The sequence below is a fragment of the Chelonoidis abingdonii genome, chromosome 3, assembly GCF_003597395.2.
Source record: "Chelonoidis abingdonii isolate Lonesome George chromosome 3, CheloAbing_2.0, whole genome shotgun sequence".
NCBI lineage: Eukaryota > Metazoa > Chordata > Testudines > Testudinidae > Chelonoidis > Chelonoidis abingdonii.
The window spans coordinates 29,517,035-29,526,044 of record NC_133771.1 but is presented as its reverse complement, the minus strand read 5'-3'; positions in this window follow the sequence as shown (position 1 = coordinate 29,526,044).

The following is a 9,010-nucleotide window of genomic DNA, read 5'->3' as shown; positions in this document are numbered from 1 at the left end:
TTTTTTAAAGTCACCCTGCCAATCATGTGCTCTCTTGGTAGTCAATTTCCTTTATATCTTGGCACCTTCTCCTTTATCTTGCAGCGTTCCTTTCGCTCATGTTTTCCTTATCCTACTCCAGTCTTGCAACTTTTTATTTTCTGTGAATCAACAGATCATAACTGCTTTCAAACCATCTCTTCTTACTCTTCCTTGGTTTTTCTTAAGCTTTGAGTCTTCTCAGAAGTCTGCGCTGATGGAGCAGTATTCAAGGTCATTGTTTAAAAAAACCACAATGAGATAAACTGTTAATACAGAGCCTGCATTGTTTTAAGAGTTTTGTAGCATCAATTTACCACATTCTGAGCATAGCATCAGGGAGGCCTGCGCTGCAAGATAGAGATGGCGATTTCCCCAACACGTGGCTCACAGGGGAAGGGGGGGCTCCACGTGGCTCACACTGGGAAGGGGGGGTGGGGGTTGCTTCACTGTGGAAAGCCTATGGGGTTTCTGTTGACTTGGTGGAAAGCAAAAGAACAGCTACAGGGAATAACACTAGAACCTACACCCACATCTGCCAGAGGGCACTGATGAGATGTAGGGATGTCAGTGGGGACCTTTGTGTCCCCGCGGGTCCAGTACACACTACTTTCCAAAGCCATTTGCACACACAGCTCACCTGGGAAAGGGGTGGGGGTGGGGGTTGCTTCAACTGTGGAAGCCATGGGTTTCCGTGACTTGTGGAAAGCAAAAGAGCAGCTACAGGGAAATCAATGGGCCTATTCCACATCTAGCAATGCTTGCAGGCAGCATAATCCCCCTGCTTCCAAAACATTTGCATCCTTATAAAAAGCTTCTTACCAGGAACAGCCTCCCTGCTGGTTCCTCCACTACCAAGTCCAGCGGCGCGACTAGCTAGCTCTTCCTGATGGAATCAGCTCCTGGCTGCATGACTCTGGGAGTCTCCAAAATACCTCAGTAAAACCTCTCTCGGGTTCCTCTACACCCTCCCCCTCCTCTTCTCAGACTCTGACCCAGGGGCATGGAGTCGAAGTCAATGACCAGACGAGGACTGAAAAGGTATGCTGGGATACCTCCTAATCCTTCTGGAGGCCAATTAAGTGGGTGGTGGAGTGTCCACACCTGATGACCAGCGCTGCAGCAGCAGTGCTGGTCTCGCCTACACAAGCCCGTAGCAACCAGGTGTACAGCCAGCGCTGCAAACAGGGAGTTGCAGCGCTGGCTGAGATTTTAAGAGTGGACACCTGCTAAGTTGCAGTGCTGTAACCCCCTCACCAGCGCTGCAACTAGCAAGTGTAGCCATGGCCATAGAGCAACAAAAACCCTAAAGCTAGCAACTGTGATAGTACAAGTAACAAGAAAATGTGTTAGACCTCCATTTACCAAAGTAGCAGAAATATAGCATGGGTTCTCTGTTGTGCAACAAGAATGCACAATACCACAGAGGGGCTCAAGGAAAGACACGGGGCTAGATTCACCCTTGATTTACATTAGCTTCTGTGGGCATAAACCCTCCAGCGGTACAGTTAGTCGGGGAGAAGTTGCAATAGTAGAAAGTAGTGAACTTTCCTGCTACTAGGGAGCCAACCCCAAATGTGCATGACCAAGGTAGAGACATGAGCAGGCCAGTCAGAAATGGGCTGATTCAGCATATTTTCTCATCAGACTCCACAGTGGAAACTCCAGCTAGTCTCCCCAAGAAGCATTGTAGGGCACCATAAGCCCCTCTGGTGAAGGTGGGCACATTTTATTGAGCTTAGCCATTTTCATGTCAGCACCAATCACTAGGGAGCATATCCACTAATCAACAACATATGAGGGTAGCAGAGGAGTCCTAATACCAGAGACAGAGATCAGCTTCAACATAGATGCATGCTTGTGTTTGTAAACTAGACTAATTGATTGCAGAAGAGCAGTGAGTGGAACAGAAAATCCAAAGGACACGGGACACCCATGCCTATAGGACACCCATGCCCAGTGTTCTGACTCAAGGGTATCATAGATGGTGGCTACCTGAACAAAGCCAGCACTTCATTATACCAAGAGTCTACAACTCATGAGAGATATGATAGTCTTGTGCACATTCTATTCTACACATCTTCTTCTGCTGCTCCCATCACTGTAATACTCATGTGCCTTCTAGTAGTGCATTAAGAAATGTGACTAACATCTATGGTTCATTCTTTCTCTCATCCACCCCCCGAAGAAGAATTGTGTGCGCAGGGGAGTGTTTTGGTTTGGTAGGGTTTGGGTGATTTTTTAAAAAAAAATACACATTGCTCTGTGTTTATGTTAGAGAAGGCAGGTTGATGAAATGCACCTTACACTTGGAGAAGAAGGTGGTGAAGTTTGAGGTTGTCCTTAGTTCCTGTGGGAGTTCATTCCAAGCCTTGGACCAACCACCAAACAAGCCATTTCCCACACAGATGAGCTTTATTCTGGAGTCTTTCCTGGGACCAAACTCACACAAAAAATTAATGAGAGAAGTTAATCCCATACGATCCCTGTATTAAAGATGAGCAGGGCCGGCACTTCCATTTAGGCGGCCTAGGCAATCACCTAGGGCGTCAGGATTATTGGGGGGCGGCATTTTGCTGGGGGGGAGGTGGCAGGCGGCTCCGGTGGAGCTGCTGCAGTCCTGCCTGCGGAGGGTCCCCTAGTCCCCCGGCTCCAGTGGACCTCCTGCAGGCACTGCTGCGGCAGCTCCACCGGAGCCACAGACCAGCGGACCCTCTCCACAGGAATGCCTGCAGCAGCTCCACCAGAGCCGCAGATCAGCGCGCAGGGCGGCAAAATGGCTGTGTGCCTAGGGTGCTAAAAACACTAGCGCTGGTCCTGAAGATGAGGTTAAAGTTGGACATCAGTTTTCTGAGAGACCATTTTTGGTCAGAAATGTTATTTCTTCACCATTGAAATGTCCTATGGGAATATGTTGATTGTGGTTAAGCTTCCATCAGAAACCTGCCTGGTTTACTGCTAGCTTACCTACCCAGCTCCATAGCTCCTCAGCAGCCTATTTGCATGAAAAATTTTGATTTCTTGCATGACAGCTGAAGACATTAGCCCAAGTTGGTACAGAAAGTCCATAGCAGAGCTGGAAATAGAACTTATATCTTCCCACTCCCAGTACTGTGTTTAACCCATCATGCATCCAGCCACCCTCATAGGTCATTAAACTCTTGCATTTAAGAAAGGACACAGTAAGTAAACTTTTTCACCGTTTGTTGGTGCAAGATTGTTCACTACACTCAAATGCTTTTCCATTCTGCTACAAAATGACTTAAGTAATGGGGTTTCTATTACCTTCTTTGGGAGGTTATTCCAACTCTAACAGAGTTCACTGTTGGGAAGGTTCCCTGTGCTTCAGCCTACATTTTCTTTTGCTCATTTTCACCCCATTTTTCTGAATTAAGCCTCTTTACCTCCTTGGTATTTACACCTGATACTCCACCCAACCTGTCTCTCTTCATGCACCCTTTGATCCTTTTTCTCACAAGCACTTCCATTCCTTAATGCCTCAGCCTCCTCCATGATGCTCTGCTCCTTGCAACTTCCCTCTCCTCAGAGCCTACCTATTCCCACATGCCCACAAAGTAATGTTCTTTAAACAATTTAAAAACACTTGGAACTTTGAAGACAAGCTGAAACCTAGAGCATGTTGTATCATGTAGGCAGCCCCGTAACTTATCCTATATATTCTTCCTTCTCTCTCCTTTTCCCCATTATAAATTCCCATGACATCCTGCCTTGTAAGACAGTTTAGACCAGGGGTCTGCAACCTCTGGCATGCGGCTTGCCAGGGTAAGCACCCTAGCAGGCCGGGCCAGTTTGTTTACCTGCTGCGTCGGCAGGTTCAGCCGTGGTTCACCGTCCCTGGCCAATGGGGGCGGCAGGAAGCGCTGCGGGTCAAGGGATGTTCTGGCCCCTGGTTTAGACTGTAAGTCCTTTGGGGCACAGACTGCATCCTTGCTCAAGGTGTCAGGAGTCATGCAGACATGGCATTTTATACAAAAGCTAACTCATAATGAAAAATACCTTCAGCAGTTTATAAAAGCCACGTGTACTTCTGATTATGAAAATAGTTAAATGAACTTACAAAATGCCTGACAGAAAATCTTTGGCTGTACTGCAGAGCAACATATTGTACTTGGGAAAGGATCTGGACTGGAGTAATCCACACAAGACTATTATGCTACAGTGACCAAATCCCCTTATTTTTGTCTTGTGTAGAAATGCTTGGATCCCAGTCAAACCTAAGCTATTTCACTTGTATTCAGCCTACCCTGGTTACGTCATAAGGCACCAGGCACAATATTACTTGTGCTATTAAGCTGTTCCATGATCTTCAACTTCAGGAACCAAGTTATTGACAGATTACAATTTTCTTTGTTGAAATGTTGACTCTTGCGGTGTAGTAGTGAGAATGACGTTAAGAAGCTGTTGCCTATGTTACATACACTGGGCCAGCCCCCCTGCTTGCATAATTTGGCAGAGATATATTTCTGTCCTCTCTAGATATATATTCTATCTCAGGTACTTCTATGGCTTGTGTAACCATGGTATCTGACAACTCACAGTCTTTAATGTATTTACCTCACAATACATGGTGAGGTAAGAAGAACTATAAACCCACAGCTGCAACAGAGAAGGACTTGAACCTGGGACTTCTAAGTTCTAATATAGCAGTCTAACTACTGGACCATCTGTCCTCATGCAGCTAATAGATCTATAGCAGTTTACACTAATTGAGCCTCTGGCTCATTATGTTAATTTTTGTTAATTGATACATTGCAATGCCTTATTTATGCATGGCAATCTAAAACATACATAACACACTGAACAAAAACAAAATCCCTGTCCCCAGGAGCTTAGAATAAAAAACCCACAAATAGCTACAGTCTAAAAAAGAGAGCGACGTGAGGAAGTTAGCTTTGGTAAACTGAAAAACTTGTATTCCGGGATTGGAAGGGCTTTTCTCAATTATAGCCTGACCACTCTTGCTACTGCTTGTAAACAGGAAAGGTATACGATGTTCAAATAGTGACTCACTTAAATTGTTTATCGGAGCCTGGAAACAGTCACCTCCTTTTTAACTAAACAAATCTGTGCATTATGATTCATCATGATTGTTCATTAATGTAAGAGACTTTGTATTGTATTGCCAAGGTGATTTATTTACACTTCATTTTATTAATGCCAGCACTTAGCACTTACAGAGCTCTTATTACACTAGTCTACAATTTTTGAGAAGTCGTCTGCTTCAGAGATAAAATGTGGTATTTATTATGTATTTTGATGGGCTGAATTCAAATATGACAATTAAAACAACTGATTGGCTACTGTTTCTAAGATATTTAAGTTTTTACATTTTATGTCTATGTATATTGTGTAGATAGTAGAGTTTTAATCATAAATTGTAAACCTAGGTCTTTTCATGTGTTTATGGTTGCTTTACATGATAATATTTCACCTGTCCTGTTTATGTAACACTTTAAAAATCAGCAAAAGGGTTATATAAATAAAATTTATTATGAAACAAAAGGCAAAAAACTATTATGTACATAGTTTAGTCCTATTCAGCATCTACTCTGCGCTTCTTGGCTTGTCTCTTGTATTCATTAAATGGAGCATCTCTTGTCACTGTCCAGCAATAGTCTGCAAGCATTGATGGGCTCCATTTGCCCTGATAGCGTTTCTCCATTGTTGCAATGTCCTGGTGAAATCGCTCGCCGTGCTCGTCGCTCACTGCTCTGCAGTTCGGTGGAAAAAAATCTAGATGAGAGTGCAAAAAATGTATCTTTAGTGACATGTTGCAACCAAGGCTTTTGTATGCCTTGAGGAGGTTTTCCACCAACAACCTGTAGTTGCCTGCCTTGTTGTTTCCGAGAAAATTTATTGCCACTAACTGGAAGGCTTTCCATGCCGTCTTTTCCTTGCCACGCAGTGCATGGTCAAATGCATCATCTCGAAGAAGTTCACGAATCTGAGGACCAACAAAGACACCTTCCTTTATCTTAGCTTCACTTAACCTTGGAAATTTTCCACGGAGGTACTTGAAAGCTGCTTGTGTTTTGTCAATGGCCTTGACAAAGTTCTTCATCAGACCCAGCTTGATGTGTAAGGGTGGTAACAAAATCTTCCTTGATTCAACAAGTGGTGGATGCTGAACACTTTTCCTCCCAGGCTCCAATGACTGTCGGAGTGGCCAATCTTTCTTGATGTAGTGGGAATCTCTTGCACGACTATCCCATTCGCAGAGAAAACAGCAGCACTTTGTGTATCCAGTCTGCAGACCAAGCAAGAGAGCAACAACCTTCAAATCGCCACAAAGCTGCCACTGATGTTGGTCATAGTTTATGCACCTCAAAAGTTGTTTCATGTTGTCATAGGTTTCCTTCATATGGACTGCATGACCAACTGGAATTGATGGCAAAACATTGCCATTATGCAGCAAAACAGCTTTAAGACTCATCTTCGATGAATCAATGAACAGTCTCCACTCATCTGGATCGTGAACGATGTTGAGGGCTGCCATCACACCATCGATGTTGTTGCAGGCTCCAAGATCACCTTCCATGAAGAAGAATGGGACAAGATCCTTTTGACGGTCACGGAACATGGAAACCCTAACATCACCTGCCAGGAGATTCCACTGCTGTAGTCTGGAGCCCAACAGCTAGACTAGAGCCAATCAACAATTTTAAGCATCATTTTGGTTCTCAGTGACCCAAAATTAGTAAAGTTTGACTACATTTATTTCAGAAGCATTTTGGCTGTAGAGCAGTGTTATCCAGAGATCTCAAATGCATGTTACAAGTAACACACAATCATCTGTGTGTTACTGATGAGGAATTGAGAGACAAAGAAGTTAAGCAACTTGCTGAAGGTCACACAGCTAGTCAGTGGCAGAGATGGGAATATAACTCTGCTTTACTGACTCTCAGTCTGGTGCTATAATATCTGGATCATGCTGCCTCCTTTGCTGTCACATTATTTTGAATATTAAGCTCTATTTGCATTACTGTAGCACAGTAAAATCTCATTAAAGATAGTGAACATGAACAAGAAATTTGGTAGGTGAATGTGCCCAATGTATTCTACTCTGCATCTCAGTCACCAGTGTGTAAAAAAATATCCTGAGAATTTCAGAGGAAAAGGACAATCTCTTTGCTCCAAATCCAGCTATCCTTGTACAGTTATTATTCTGGCACTGAAGTCAATGTGAGAATGGCCAGAATAAGGACTGAGGGATCCTTATGTTAGCAACAAGAAGAAGGTCAGGGAAAGGATGGGGGAGGCAACCTAGTGATAGATGATGTGGAAAAAGCTGAAGTACACAATGCTTTTTTTGCCTTGGTCTTCCCAGACAAGGTCAGCTCCCAGACTGCTGCACTGGGCAGCACAGTATGGGGAGGAGGTGAGCAGTCCTCAGTGGTGAAAGAACAGGTTAAAGACTATTTAGAAAAGCTGGACATGCACAAGTCCATGGGTCTGGATCTAATGCATCCAAGGGTGCTGAGGGAGTTGGCTGATGAGATTGCAGAGCTATTGGCCATTATCTTTGAAGACTTGTGGCAATTGGAGGAAGGTCCCGGATGATTGGAAAAAGGCAGATATAGTGCCCATCTTTAAAAAAGGGAAGAAGGAGAATCTGGGGAAGAACAGACTGCTCAGCCTCACCTCAGTCTCCGGAAAAATCATGGAGTAGGTCCTCAAGGAATCCTTTTTGAAGCACTTGGAGGAGAGGAAGGTGATCAGGAACAGTCAACATGGATTAACCAAGGGCAAGTCATGCCTGACCAACCTGATTGCCTTCTATGATGAGACAACTGCCTCTGTGCATATGGGAAAAGCGGTGGACATGATATATCTTGACTTTAGCAAAGCTTTTGATATGGTCTCCCACAGTATTCTTGCCAGCAAGTTAAAAAAGTATGGATTGGATAAGTGGACTGTAAGGTGGATAGATAGCTAGCTAGATCATCAGTCTCAGCGGGTAATGATCAATGGTTTGATGTCTAGTTGCCAGCCGGTATCAAGTGGAGTGCCCTATGGGTCGGTCTTGGGGCTACTTTTGTTCAACATCTTCACTAATTATCTTGATGATGGGATGGATTGCACCCTCAGCAAGTTTGCAGATGACACTAAGCTGGTGGGAGAAGTAGATATGCTGGAGGGTAGGGATAGCGTCCAGAGTGACTTAGACAAATTGGAGGATTGGACCAAAAGAAATCTGATGAGGTTCAACAAGGACAAGAGCAGAGTCCTGCACTTAGGGCGGAAAAATCCCATGCACTGCTACAGGCTGGGGACTGACTGACTAAGCGGCAGTTCTGCAGAAAAAGACCTGGGGATAAAAGTGGACAAGAAGCTGGATATGAATCAACAGTGTGCCCTTGTTGCCCAGAAGACTAAAGGCATATTGGGCTGGATTAATAGGAGCACTGCCAGCAGATCAAGGGAAGTGATTATTCCCCTCTATTTGGCACTGGTGAGGCCACATTTGGAGTACTGTGTCCAGTTTTGGACCCCCACTGTAGAAAGGATGTGGACAAATTGGAAAGATTCCAGCAGAGGGCAACAAAAATGATTAGGGACCTGGGCTGACATTCCAAACCCATGAAAAAATACTTAGACATTAGAGTTGTTTTTGGCTTAATTGGTTTGCGAGTTGCTTCTTGGCTAGGTTTTCACTTGTTGTTTGTTTGGCTTATAGCTTGTTATAGCTTGTTGCTTTTTTTTTTTTGATTGGCTCCTGGCAAGCAGGGGCAAGGGTGGGCAAGCCAGGATAAGAGAGTCAGGGGTGCACATCAAGCCCACTACACTCCCAGACTGCATGCCGGGGGGATTTATTCACATAGAGTGTTGGGGTTCATAGGTATTGGCTTGTTTTGGCCATGCTTTGAAATGGGATTAGCTTGATTTTTGGTTTATTGTGAAAGTTGGGGTGCTGATTTACTGGGTGAATGTTGGCAACTGTGGGACTGGGGCGCATGACTTACGAGGAGAG